The sequence below is a fragment of the Dasypus novemcinctus genome, chromosome 1 (genome assembly GCF_030445035.2).
Source record: "Dasypus novemcinctus isolate mDasNov1 chromosome 1, mDasNov1.1.hap2, whole genome shotgun sequence".
NCBI lineage: Eukaryota > Metazoa > Chordata > Mammalia > Cingulata > Dasypodidae > Dasypus > Dasypus novemcinctus.
This window is the reverse complement of record NC_080673.1, coordinates 50,829,750-50,845,465: the sequence shown is the minus strand read 5'-3', so window position 1 is coordinate 50,845,465 and position 15,716 is coordinate 50,829,750.

The following is a 15,716-nucleotide window of genomic DNA, read 5'->3' as shown; positions in this document are numbered from 1 at the left end:
CTATTGATTCATGTTCGACTTTCAAATGCAGCCATATACGTGTATATACACTACAGCCCTCTATGTTTTTTAAATTAATTATTTAAAGAAACTTAGATTACATAATGTTACATAAAAATATAGGGGATTCCCATATGCCTCCCTTCCTTCCCTCCCATACTTTCCCACATTAACAACACCCTTCATTACTGTGGTACATTTGTTAAAATTGATGAACACATATTGAAGCATTGCCACTAACAGTGGATTATCATTTACATTGTAGTTTCCACTCTGTCCTGTGCAATTTTGTAAGTTATGTAAAAATATATAATGGCCTGTATCCGTCATTGCAAAATCATGTAGGACAATTCCAATATCCCAAACATGTCCCCATAGTACACCTATTTTTCCCTCTCCCTCCCCTCAGAACCTCCTGTGTCCACTGCCTCCATATCAGTGATAAAAGTTCTTCCATTGCTAGAATAACAATAAATCTATCATAGAATAATTGTAAGTCTACTTTAGTTCATTGTTCATTCCCCAATCTTGAGGATTTGGGTATGGTGATACCTACTCTGCCTCTAAGTGAGAGGGGCCTTGGATCCCATGGGACAGATGGGTAGAACTATTTTGGTTGTAGCTGCAGAATCTCTCTGTTCCTTGGAATAGGCATTGTTCATCATCATCACCTTGTTAGTTGTCTGGAGAGTAGGTGTTGCAACTCTGCTGAGATTTAGGGCCCAAGTGGCACATGGATGGACCAAAAATTTAAGTTTCTTGGACATATATCTATCAAGTATAGTACTAACTAAAGGTTCAAACAGAAGAGGCAGAAGAGCCATATGTAGGAAAATCACGAATGAGTCCAACTCTGTCACACTGTGGAGCATAAATTCCAAGGTAAGACCCATTGGTAGGGTGCCAAACTCCTAAGTTGTCTGCCCTGCTTGTAGTGTCTGGATGTCTCTAGAGCCCTCAGGACCCCTGCTATTTGAGACCCTGTTTACTATGGCAGTCAATGAGATCCTGCTGAGACATGCATAAGCATAACCTGTGGAATGACCTCCCAACTCACTTTGAAATCTCTTAGCCATAAAAACTCATTCATATTTAATATTTCCTCCTTTGGGTCAAGGTCTTTTTCCAGGTGCATTGCTAGTTGGTGCTTGGTAATAATCCCTCGGTGCCAGGGAGGCTCATCCCCAGGAGTCATTTCTCATGCCAAGGGGAATGTAGTGCATTTCTATGAAGAGTTTGGTTTAGAGAGAGACCACATTTGAGCATGAAGGAGGTCCTCAGGAGGTAAATCTTAAGCAACATATAATACTAGGCTAAGATTCAATTTCAAAAGAAAAGATTCATTAACTACAATCATCAGTATCAAGGGCCCAGCACAATGGTCTGTCCTCCTTCACTAAGTACCACCCCTGCACTCTGGGGATTCTTGCTGTCCCATTATAGAATGTAGTAGAACTTCCCAGGATGGGAATTCAATAATCTTTTGGTTATTGTGTGGATCTCCACCCACTGTGACAATGCCCCAAAGCTTGAACACATTTATATGCCTTATATGTATGTGTATGTATAAGGCACACAGATGAACTCTGTATTAGTCAGCCAAAGGGGTGCTGATGCAAAATACCAGAAATCCATTGGCTTTTATAAAGGGTATTTATTTGGGGTAGAAGCTTATAGTTACCAGGCCATAAAGCATAACTTACTTCCCTCACCGAAGTCTGTTGCCACATGTTGGAGCAAAATGGCTACTGACATCAGCCAGGAGTTCAGTTTTCCTGGATTTCTCTCTTCCCAGGGTGAGATTCTCTCTGATCTCAGCTGCTCTGCTCCTCTGTGTGCTTGTTTCCCAGGATCCAGTTCAAAACTCCAACTCCTCTGCTATGCTGTGTAGTTTTTTCTGTGAGGACCCTCCCATCAAAGGAGCTGGAATGCAATGTCCTACTGATATGACCCAATCAAAGCCCCAATCATTATTTAATCAGGTAAAATGAAACTTCTGAATCCAATATAATCTAATATGCCTGGAGGGACAGACCAGTTTACAAACTTACCCAATATCTATTTTTGGAATTCATAAATATTACCAAACTACTACAAACCCCCAGGCATCCCGCCATCACCAACACCCCACACCCATGATCCTCCTCTGCCACAGTTGTGACCCTTCTCTGATCCAAAACCTCTCCAAAGATGAAGCCAAGAAAATAACCAAGTACAAATAATAAGAAAATGAAATAATAATGATAGTTTTAAAAATAGCAAATAAAATACAATAAAATTTTTTTTTAATTTTAGACATTGTCTTTCATCACTGTAAGATGTTTTCTTGTATGTACAATGATATTTTCTTCTGTATATTCCCTGTGTCTTTTTTTTTTTTTTCATTTTATCTTCAAAGAAGCTTTAGGTTACAGAAAAATCACATAGCAAATATAGGGGATTCCCATACACCCAACACCCTTCCCCTATCCCTCTCTCCCCTATTAATAACATTTTCCATGTGGATGGTACATTTGTTAAAACTGATATACAAATATTGAAGCATTGCTACTACCCAAGGTCAATGGTTCACATTATGATTTACATTTTGGACCATACACTTTTATAAATTTTGATAAAATTTATAAATTTATGAAATTTAAAATGGCCTGTATCCATTATTGAAAAATCATGCAGAACAATTCCAATACCCCAAGATACCCTATGTTCCATCTATTCTATTCTTCCCTACCTCTCCCCTAAGGAACTATCGCAACCACTAAGTTTCTCTTTTTGAAGAATAAGATTCATAGTTACTTGCAATAATATTGAGGGCCTAACATACTTGTCTGTTTTCTTTTATTAGGCACTGCCCATGTTCTCAAGAGACTCTTGTCCCTCTATCTGAGAACATAGCATGACTCCCCAGGATGGGGATTTAATATTTTCATGTTTATTGTGTGGGTCTCCACCCACTGATATAATACACTATGACAAGATGAACACTTACATATTCCATAGAAACCTGCCACATCCAATACACTACATCAGCAATCCTCCCATGATATATTTGCCAAAGAGCATCCCTGCACCCACTGCACAACTACACCCTTCCACCTTATCACAGATTTTGCCCACATGGGCGTTGGCTGACAACCTTTTTCTCCCTTTCTATTTCCTGTAAACCTATCTTCCAGACTCTGGCTCTGTGAGTCTGTTCAGTTTACTTAATTCATATCAGTGAGGCCATGAGATATTTGTCCTTCAGTGCCTGGCTTACTTCACTCAACACAAGGTCTTCAAGATTCATCCATGTTATCCTGTGTTAATACTGCATTCCTTCTTACAGCTGAATAATATCCCATTACATGCATATACCACAATTTGTTTGTCTATTCATCTGTTGATGGACATTTGGGTTGCTTCCAACTTTTGGCAAAAGTGAATATACCACTATGAACAATGGTGTGCATATATCTATTCATGGCCCTGTTTTCAATTCTTCTGGATGTATATCCAACAGTGGAATTGCTGAATCATATGGCAGTTCTGTAGTTAGCTTCTTGAGGAACCGCCAGACTGTCCACAATGACTGCACCATTCTACATTCCCACCAGCAGAGGATGAGGGTTCCCTTTCCTCCATATCATCTCCAATACTTATAGTCCTCTGTATTTTTAATAGCTGCCAGTCTCGTGGGTATAAGATAATATCTCATTGTAGTTTTGATTAGCATTTCCCTAATAGCTAGTGATGTGGATCATCTTTTCATGTGCTTTTTAGCTATTTGCATTTCTTCTCTGGAGAAGTGTCTATTCAAATCACTTGCCCACTTTTTAAATGGGTTGTTAATCTTTTATTTTCAAAATGTATTAATAGATTATCTTTATATATGCAGGCTATTAGGCCCCTAATTTATTTATTTTCTCCCATTGAGTATGTTGCCTTTTCACTTTCTAGACAAACTCCTTTGAAGTGCAAAAGTTTTTAATTTTGCGGAGGTCCCGTTATTTTTTTCTTTGTTGCTTATGCTTTGGGTATAAAGTTTATGAAACCATTTCCTACTGCAAGATCTTGTAGATGCTTCCCTATGTTATCTTCCAGAAAATTAATGGTCTTGGCTCTTATAATTTGATTTTTTTATCCATTTTGAGTTAATTTTTGTATCAAGCATGAGATGGTGGTCCTCTCCCATTCTTTTAGATAGGGATATCCAGTTCTCCAAGCACTATTTATTAAAGAGGCCAGTCTCTCCTAGTTAAGTGGGTTTGGGCACCATGTCGAATGTCAGTTCACCTTATATGTCAGGATCTATATCAGAACTCTGTTCTGTTCCTTTGGTCAGTATTTCCCACACTTAGCATCTTCTTTTATAACTGCTTAAGCACTGCTATGAATTTACATAAGACTCTTAAAAACTGCCAACTAATTCCATGAAAATTTATTATATTTCTTTAGGAGAGTAAAGTAGCAATCAACATTTTAATGAAATGGAAATAAAACCACTTTCCCTTAGCATTAAGCAATGAGAAGTGTGATTGGTTAGTAAAGTTTCCAATTTTACTGTTATCACATATAATTGCATGAATTGGTGTTCACTATTTCAGTATTTAAAATAAGGGAAATTAACATAGATGTCAGCTTATGAAAGCCCTAGGAAATGTGGTAACATGAAAGCTACATTTCTTTAAATGAGAAAAAAATATTTATCTTTACATTTGAATCTTTAACCCATAGAGATTGGATGTAGAAAGTATCTTATCACATTGAAAGATTAGACGGAAGGATTATATTAAGATTTGAATATTATAACACATGTGCAATGCTTTAGCAGATTCTTGTTAACCATCTACTTTCAAAAATGCCATCAATGGGGCAAAAGCTTCCTTTTAGTCTAGTTCTATAATGACAAAGTCAAGTGGAATAGTGTAACAGCCAGTTATATACCAAGACAATTTTATCATGGCAATAAAAGATATGGAAGCCTGAGTTTCCTGTGTGAATTTAGATTTTCAACACAAACTAATTTTTTTGAAACACAAACTAATAAATGTAATTTATTAGTCCTACCTTATGAAGATGTAGCCAGTGAAATGATCTGCTTGACTTACTGCTTGTACATCTTTCAAAACCCAGCACTAAGGATGCTAAGCCATTTCCTTCAGGGTCCATCCCAACATAGGCTTTGGAACCCATGTTATTCCTATTTTAAAGCACTTAAAGGATCTATACATCAGTAGCTTGCCAACATAAAATCAAACTTACCTTTTCCTTAGTTTCTCAGTAGAATGTACCTTTTGAAAGTAGGAAATTTGTCTGTCTGGTTCAGTCCTATTTACTCTGTTCCTAATATTTGACACATACTTGGTTCTCAATAAAAATTTATTGAATGAAAAAAAATGAGTAAATGAATGAATTAATGGATTCTTTGGTGTCTTAATTGAGGTCTTGTTATCAAGTCCTTCTTGGAACTGAATTCTAATTCATTAATCTTAATGCATTGCCCAGTATTCCTGAGGTCTTAGCTTGCTCTTGTTTTAGAAGTAGAAGTTCTGCTCCTTAATCTTGGTCCTCATATTTGAATAATTCCCCCACCTGCTTTCTCCTCTCCCTTGCCAAACAAATCTCAATTTTCCTCCTATTACCTCTTTTCAGACTTCATGTCACCATGCTCCATACATCTGTAAGTATACATACATATTTGAATTTTCTGTGCCTCCCTAATCTGGATGTTCTCTCTGCAACCCAGTCTCTATACTCTGTTACTCTTCTCATCTGATTTTCTTTCAGTAGCAAAAAGTAAATGAGTAAAAGAAGAGAGCAGAGAGACAGAGAAGGTCAGGTACGTGCATAATTAAGAACAATTCTGTGCAGGAATATTGGCAAAACTGAAATGTTTCTTGAAAACAATACCTACACTTCATTGAATGATACAAATGGTTAGCAGTTTTGTGTTTACTTTCTTCTTTTCCTATGCTATAAATATAAAACTTCAGAAAGAAAAATGGCAATTTGTAATTAAGAAAGCTTGACCAATGATCACGGAGGTGGATGATGTAAGAACAAGATTAATCTCATCTGATCTGATTTGCTGCAACACTGTGTTTATCTCCAGTGGTGCTTTGGGTCATGGTTTTGTTCCTTGGCCAAATCTGAATGAAATTCAGTAACTAGTGATTTTTGAAATGCTGAGATAGAGTTCAAGACAGACCAAGGGCAAATTTTACCAGCACAGCATTGTTTATAGAAAATACACAGATTGATGGTTTGGACCTGGCTTCTGTGTGTTCTCTTGGTTTCTGTTATTAAGCCTTTTCATACAGCCTGATTGTTTATTTGGCCAAAGAGTATAAAAGAACCTTTTTGTATGGAAATCTTGCTTTCCTGAAATCAAAGCACCTTTCACATATATATATTGGTAGTTCATAATCCAAAGACAAACATATCCCATGCAAGTGAGAAAAGAATCTGAGAACTGTACCAGGAAGTCTTGTACCTCTCTGGTATTTTGTATGTGCTTTCTTTCTCCTACTATACCACATTCTTTACCTTTATTTTATTAAATTGTTTTTTTTAAAGATACATATATCACAAAAAAATGTTACATTAAAAAATATAAGAGGTTCCCACATATCCCACCCCTTACCCCCCACTCCTCCCATATCAACAACCTCTTTCATCATTGTGGCACATTCATTGCATTTGGTAAATACATTCCTACTGCTGTACTGCGTGGACTATAGTTTATTGTAGTCCACACTCTCCCCCAGGACACCCAGTAGGCTATGGCAGGATTTTAATGTCCAGCATCTGTCCCTGCAATATCATTTAGGACAACTCCATGTCCCGAAAATGCTCCCACATCTCATCTCTTCTTCCCCCTCCCTGCCCTCAGCAACTACCGTGGCCATTTTCTCCAGATCATTGCTACTGTCTTCCATTACTAGTCACAATAGTTCTATAGTAGAATACCAGTAAGCCCACTCTAATCCACATTTTATTCCTCCATCCTGTGGACCCTGGGTTGGTGATGTCCACTCCACCTCTATCTTGAGAGGGGTCTTAGATCCCATATGGTTGATGGATGGGATTCTCCTGCTTGTAGCTGTAGGCACTCTCAGTTCCCTGGTGTGGTGGTTGGCCATCCTCACCTCCCTGTTAGCCGACCTGTGCAAGTTCAACAAACTGAACACTAGGAGCTGCAACTCTGCTGAGGCTCAGGGCCCAGGTGGCACGTGGCCAGTGCAGAGATTCAAGTCTCCTGGGTGTACATCAACCCCAGCACCAACCACAGGTTCAGTAAATGTGACAGAAGAAGCATGAGCAGAAAGTTCACATCTGAGTCTAATTCTAGCACACTCAGGAACACAAATTCCAAAGTAGGGCCCACTGACAAGGCACTGAACTCCAGAGTCAACTGCCATGATTGTAGAACCTGTGTGTCTCTGTAGCCCTCAGAAGCACCAGTACCTGGGGTTGTATCTACTTTGGTTGTCTCTGGGATCCTGCTGGGGCATGTGTAAGCATGACCCCTCTGATGACCTCCTGACTCTTTCTCGAAGACTGTTAACCATATAAATTCATTTCTCTTTACCATTTCCCCCTTTTATTCAAGGTCTTTTTCCAGTTGCATCATCAGTTAGTAATTGGGAGTGATCCCTTGGCACTAGGGAGGCTCATCCCCGGGGGTCATGTCCCATGGTGGGGGGAAGGTAATGCTTTTATGTGCTGAGTTTGGCTTAGAGAGTGACCACATTTGAACAACATGGAGGCTCTCAGGAGGTGGCTCAGGCACCCTGCAGCTCTAGGCCTAGTTCAAATTTCAGGCATACAGGCTTATAAGGATAGTCATCAGTATCAAGGGCTCATCATTGGAGCATCCTTCTTCACTGGTCTTTGCCCTTGCACTTAGGGGATTGTTACTGTTCCATTGCAGAATGTGACAGAGCTCCCCTGGCTAGGAACTCAGCACTCCCTCAGTTGTCGTTTGTAACTGTAACTACTATGAATATACTCAACATATATCCGATTTCTATGTACCCTATGTACATGCCCTGGAGAACTCCCTCCCAACCATGTGTCCTCCATCAATAACACCCCTCACCAGCATTCCTCCCCTGCCATAGTTGAACCCCTCTGTGTTTACCTTTATTTAAATGTTAAGGATACCATGTAGTATACCATGGAGCGTTCCATGAAACCTTTTAATTATCCAACCTTGAGAAATTGATGCAGTTCACATAAATCAAAACTTCCTTTTGAATTACTTCTCTTAACATATTTATTTGTGATGGTAATCTCACTAGTAGATTGTTTTGACCAGGTTTTCAGGTCATAGCACATTTTAAAGGAATAAATTACCTGGATATGCCAAATGACTCTGATTTTGTTTCTTTGTGGTGAGTAGTCACAACAATACTTCAGTATCTTAAAATAGAGGTCTGAAATCTAAAATAGAGGTGGAACTTTAGTGTACCTCCACCCAACAGACTATAGGTTTGTTTATTTTAAAAATAAATTTTAGGGAAGCAGAGTAAGAATGGAAAGAGATCAGAAATCTTGGCTCCTTAGATTTCATCTCTTAGTAATTGTATAACCTTCAAACTCTCTGGGAAAATACATTTTATCTTTACTAAGAGCAATAATTCCAAGTTCATAAAGTTGTTTGGGGATTAAAAATAAGAGAGCCTATTGAAAGTGTCTAACACTAGTAAGTACTTGGAAATGGTAGTAGCTGTTATTATTTTGTGTGAAATAACCTAAACATCTGCTCCCCTTTTGTTCTGCTTTTATCACTTATGATCAGGATAGAACAGGTGCATGAAAATTCACATGCACTTGGATGTACATGCAAGTAAAAAAGCTAGTAGTTGATTTTGTACCTTGGAAATACTCCTGCCATCCAAAGAAATGTAGAGACATATTAGGATATTAGGATAGAGTGCTATAACAAGAAACACCATAACTACAATGGCTCAAATAAAATAGAAGTATATTTCTCTTTCACATAACAGCCCATAGGTAACCCCTCCAGTGCTGACAGGGTGGCTCTGCCATCTTCAACAAGTAATCTCCATCACTTCCTCTAGGTTGGATGTTCTGCTATTGTCATTTGCAAGACAGTAGGAAATAGAAGTGGAATACAAGAGGCTTCTTTTCTAAGTCCATGACTCAGAAGTTGCACATATCACTTCCACACAGAACCCATTCTTCAGGCCTTACTTAGTTGCATAGGTGGAGGATTGAAGTTTTTAATTCATGCTAAGTTCTTTTAATAAAATTTATTAGTCATGCTAAGTTCTATTAGTAAAGTTAAATGGAGAAAAATGGCAATTGATACTGTCCATTTTCACCCACAACTTGCATATACATTGACTACTAAGGACAGCTAAATTTCTAGGCCTACATGGCCCCCCGGATGCAGCATAGGTATGGCTAAAGGAAGTAACCTCTAAAATGAAGTTGGGGACACTCCAGGAGGTGGGCAAAATGATACACAACAGTGGAGATATAAAATATGAGAATCACTTTTTTATTTATTTAACTTGAAAAGAAATTAAGCTTTACTGATATTCTCTGTGTGGCTGGACAATAATTCCTAACTATATGAACTCCTGAGAAAAGAGTGGAGAGGTTGTCCATGGTACTTGCTTTTGTGCTTTCAGTTTATTCTGACTTATCACCAGGTATTGCAGTTTATGAGTGACTAGTTAAGTGGATTCACAGATTACATAGTTCTAACTAAACTAAACTTCACAAAATAAATAACTTGAAAAGTCTCCTTCAAAGAAACCATAGAATAAAAATATTGCTAAAGAACAAAACTACCAACAAAATCATTGTTTTGTGTTGTTCATACAAAGCATCATTTGTGTAATTGTCCAGTAGACCTGAAAAATTATCATCAAATATTTTAAGTATTCCCCAAATGTACTTCCTCCCTTGGGATTTGTGTGTCTTTGTGAGGGATCATTTCTGAAAGTTAAAACAGCTATTAAAACCAAGTATAGGTGAATGGATGTGACTCATGCAGTTTTGCTCCCACCTCCCACATGGGAGGTCCCAGTTTCAGTTCCTAGTGCCACCTGAAGAAAAAATAGACAACTAGCAGACAACTAGGAAAAAAAACAAAAACAAGAAACAAGCAGACAACAAGAAAAAAACCCACAATGAGCAGACAAGCATACACAACGAGCAAAAACAGCAAGCAAACAGACAAGGGAGCCATCTTGGGGGGGGTATATATATATATATATATCTATATATATATATATATGCCATATATATATATATAAACCCAAACCAGAACCAAGCTTTTAATGGTTGTATCACAAATGGTTAAACAATGGTTTTAAAAAATAATGAAACATACTTAACAACATTGACCTCATTAAAATAATATATGCAAGCATAAGTATTTAAAAATTGTAAGTTTTTTCTGGTGTTAATATTAAAGTTATTTTTAAACAATATTTATCTTCATATTTTTAAACTTATACTTTTATGAAAGCTTAAACATACCAACAATTTTGGAAGGAAAAGGATGTGTATAACATCATTAATAGGCAAACATTTGTTGATGGATGAATAGTGAAAATTTTACTGAAAATGGTGTATGATTAAAAGAGTACCATCCTAATCAAATGCTCCATAAACTGTATCCTTCAAAAGGCCCCTGTGATTTGCCAAATAATCTTGCAGGTAATTTGGTGAGTTCAGAGGAAAACATCAATAAAATATGTTTATATAAATTTCACAAATATTAATTGTAATACTACTTGTGAATTCTATGGGAATTCATTTAAATCTTGCCAGTTGTTACATCCTTAATGTTTACATACACACTATAAGGATTATACTGAGTGTCAGAGGTAAAATTCAGTTAACAGGTTGTAGTTCATCTCAACTAACATGTTTTCACATAAGTTATGTGATTATTACTTACATTTGTTGCATTGTTTTATTGTTTCTATTGTACTTTATCATTACTATTATCTTATGAAAGATTGCTAAGCTCCAAGAACATGGTTTAGAGTTGGTTTATTGAAGCATATTACTAAAGAAAATATTAATCTAAGTATTACAGCTTAGATTAATCCAATATACTTTTTTTTGGTAAGATTTATTTATTTCTCTCCCCTTCCCCCCATTGTCTGCTCTCTGTGTCCATTCGCTGCACGTTCTTCTGGATCTGCTTGCATTATCCAGAGGCAGTGGGAAAATGTGTCTCTTTTTTGTTGCATCATCTTGCTGTGTCAGCTGTCTGTGTGTGTGGTGCCACTCCTAGGTGGGCTGTGCTCTTTTCATGCAGGGTGGCTCTCCTTGTGGGGCGCACTCCTTGAATGTGGGGCACCCCTATGCGGGGGCACCCCTGCATGGCATGGCACTCCTTGCATGCAGCAGCACGGCTCATGAACCAGCTTATCACATGGGACAGGAGGCCCTGGGGATCGAACTCTGAACCCTCCAATGGTAGAAGGATACTCTATCAGTTGAGCCATGTCCGCTTCCCTCTATACACATTTAATAAACATGACTCCCCAGCAAGTACAGAATTGTTTGGGACAATCAGATCTTTGGGTGTGGTTATTCTGCATAAACTTGGAAACTGAATTTTATTGGACCTGCAATCCGTTTATTTCTGGACGTCATAACAGTTTCAACTATGAAACATTGTCAAGGCTTCTTCTTCATTTCCAAACAAAATGCAATGGACTGTTTTCTAAATCATTTGTGGTTTTCCCAGAATAAAACAATGTTTCCAATGAAAAAAAGTTGGTGAAGCTTATTGCTAAAGAGGGAGAAGAGATAAAGCTACCGAGACTTTGTTGCATACCTTCTAGCAAAAATAAATCATATTGTTGCCAACAAGTCTCCCAAGTTAATGAAAAATATTGTGCTAAAGAGAAAACAACACACAGTTGGCAAAATTCCTTGTATGAAATGAACCTATTAGATGTTACCTCTCACCATCATCATAAAATGTGGAAGAGGAATTACAAATATCTATGTATTCTATCAGACAGTCACCTTGTATTTGAAAGGAATCACTGATCTACAGCATGTCAGTTCCTGTAACATGTGATGTAGCCATTTGAGGGAAAAGTATACTATGATGTCCTATAACATTCAGCACTGATAATTTATAACACAGAAGAAAAAACCTTTTTAAAAAAAAAATTAACTACAATTTTTTTGAGGCATACGTAGTTTGGAAATAGTGTGTTAGAAACAGTATTTAAGGAGAACTTACTAGTTGTGCATAAGAAAGGTTACTAAGTAAAGTTTTTGCACCAAACACCATGATTTATTTATAGAAAACAATTTTTGGAAGAGTCAATGCTGAAAAAAATGACAATAATTTTGAACTTGAGCAGGTCAAAGTTACAAACAAGCAAACCAATTCTGGCTAACAAATAAAAGGGAACTTATTGGAATATTAATAAGCACTCAGAATTGATGGCAAGTCAGGCTTTGGAAATGGGCAGGAATGAAATCAGCCCCAGATACTAAGAATCAGGAAGCCCAACAACTGTGGAATATCAAGATCTGATTGTCAGGAGGTTGCTACGATGATGCAATGGAAGGCCAGCTGTTTAACTCTTTTTCTCTGCTGCACAAGATTCAAATTGTGCATAAGATTCAAATTACTTCATCTTGGATAGAGGAAGAAGCCCCTGATAAGAATCCCCCACTGGATTATAATCCATTTATCAAATTGAATTAGGAGTGCTTTAAAGACGTTGAGAGCTTTATTTTCAGCGTGCTGTCTAAGCAAATGGTCAGCAAGTACCAGGGACTACACTTACACTTGAAATGGGCTAGATTGGGAAGGGAAATGTCATATTTTAAATGAGGGAATCTAATTGTGTAAAAGACCATTTCTATGTTCAAAGCATTTCCTCAATTGGCATACTTTGGGGATGTATCCAGCATTTTGAAATGGTTGACCCTCTCACATCAAGACCAAATTTTCACTGACAGGATACCAAGGTTTCATAGGAAAACCAAGCTGTGACACAAACGACTGATCTCCAAGAATTTACTTTTAGATAAAACTTGAAGATTTTTTTTCATTCCTAGAGATAGAAATTAATGACATATGCTATATTTTATAAACCATATTTTTTGGCCATGTGTAAATTCTGAAGCAGAACAGAGTTCAATGAAACTCCACACTGGATTTAGAGGTCTACTGGCATCTGTCTTCCAAAATGAAACATTCATAAAATCTTCCAGATTCTAAATGCGATGAGTTTATACTCCTTATCTGATGGAATGCTGAATGTTGACTTCGGTAGGAAATTTCAGCAAAATCATGAAGCAAATATTTGATCCTACCAAAATTGCTGGCTCTGTCTTCATGTTGAATGTTCATAAAATCAACACAGATGTCAAAACTTGCAAAATATTCCTCCAGCAGCTGCCTCAGCTGCACCTGTATACTCTTGATCATACTAAGCTTTGCCTGAAATTGAAATCAGGAGACACAATGGAAAGCACATGTCTTGGAAATTTTATTTTTTTTAAATCCTGAAACAATGTGCATGAATGAGTTTAATAATAATTACAGGAAGCAAACTGAAGAACTTAGCGCATCCAAACTCTCTTAAGAAGTACCATAGAAAAATAAAGTGATGAATTGAGCATTTTGTCACATAATATAGTTAGTATTCCAAAATATAAACTGTCATGATTATTTATCTATTAGGATGAGAGGCAGTGTGATGTAGTGGAAGGCAAAAAGGATTTGGAGATAGAAGATGCTTTATTCTTGGATTTTCTGCCAATTTTGGATGCTTGTTGAGTAAGTTACTGTACTTAATATCTCTAACCATCACTTCACCCTCAGTAAAATGTAAACAATAATAACACCCTTGTCATAACATGTGAAAAGTAAATAAGATAGCTTTTTATTCATGGTAATCTAAACATACTGCTGCCTTCTCCAGAAAATTTCTTATCTTCACTTTGCCTATGATTAAAAATGTGTTTTAATCTTCTAAAAAAGTCTAACCTTTTATCTTTCCCTCCAGGGTTAAAATTAAGCCAGATAGGCATCATCAGAAATGATAATGTCAAGCAGATGCAATTCATCATTCTTATATTTCAAGTGTCAAAAAGAATCTCTTTTTGGCACCAATCCTAACATCAGCCAGAAATGGGAATGTCAAAATCACCCTTGCACATTTTATCATAGTGCACACTGTATTTTTAATATTGCTTTCATCTCAAATTCTTATTTAATTATTGTGGATTACCATCAACAGCACTCCATGAATGAGGAAAAATGCAATCCCCCATGATTTGATTAAAGGAGCAAGATGAGACCTTGAGACCTTTATAAATGCATAATAAAGTTCTTTCAGAGCTCAAAAATATTACCCGTGTCAAATGAAGTAAAATACAATGTCTTATACCAATAACCCTACTAGACTTTTTGTCCTCTCATAGAGCAAATCGAAGAGGCTGCTATAACGATAAGATAAGCTCACAAAAATAAATGGCTGGACACGTGCACATATTAAGAAAATGAATATGAGTGTCACAATAACAAAAGAATAGCACTTACTGCATATTGCTCTCAAATCAGTACGTGTATCCCAGGTTATTGAATATTCACATCAAAATACAACACTAGGTAAATTCATGAACCATGTTACAAATTCAACCCCAAAATAAACTCCTCCAAGCACACAGGATTCCTACATCCCATACCATCACCTTGTACCTTCCATTTGTCCTGATAGATATTGCCTCCTGGATACTGATCTTCAACACTTCATTTGAGTCCAAGACTGCTAATTATCACCCCCTATCTGTACTGCCTTTTAGAAATAAAACCCACAACATTTGTGTTTGACATATAACCACCCAGATAGATGCTACATTTTCCAGCATCCTTGAAATAAGGTGTGGCTAGTGACAATCTGGCCAATGAAATAGGAACAGAAGTGATATATATACAACAAGATCATCGCCTGAGAGTCAGTGCTACTTGCCCTGTAAATTTCTCTTTACTCCTACTCATTTTCTTGGAAACAGCGAGAACTAGGGCAACCTTGGAAGCCACAGGTTGAAAGTCAGAGCTTTCCTACTAGCAATGGATGGCTTACCACGGAGCTTTTACATTAAAAATTTCTCTTTTAATTGAGTTATTGTATTTTGAGATTCCTTAGTTGTACCAGCTTATCCTATGCCCAAATAGCCTGCCCCATCTTCAGCTGCATAGGATAGAATAAATGAGTGGAGTTTGTAAACCAAAGATTCTGAAAGTTTCTCCAGGACCAGCAGCACCAGCATTATCATTGGAATTTGTTAGATATGCTAATTATCCTGCTTTATTCAATATTTATAAAGGTAGTTCTAGGCTAAGCACACTGCACACTGTGACAGCCTGCAGTCTTTCTCAGCCTTTCCCAATGCCAGTGGTATGGCAAAGCCCTGGATTGTACAGGATTTTTTTAAAAAATTGCGGTGTTATATCATCTTTTCAATAACTCTTTTTAAAGCCAAGCCAGATAATAAATATTCAAGAGAGATAATATAAAGAACAAGATAACTAGTTAACCCTCCCTCTATATGTTTATCAAGTTAGATCATCTGAAAGTTGCATACTTGAAATACCTGTTAAGAAACACTGAAGGTCATGTGCTTTGTTGGGGTCCAAAAAAGAAATGACCATATGTTGACTGTTTTTATATTTTTTATGAACTGCTACTATAGACACTCATTTT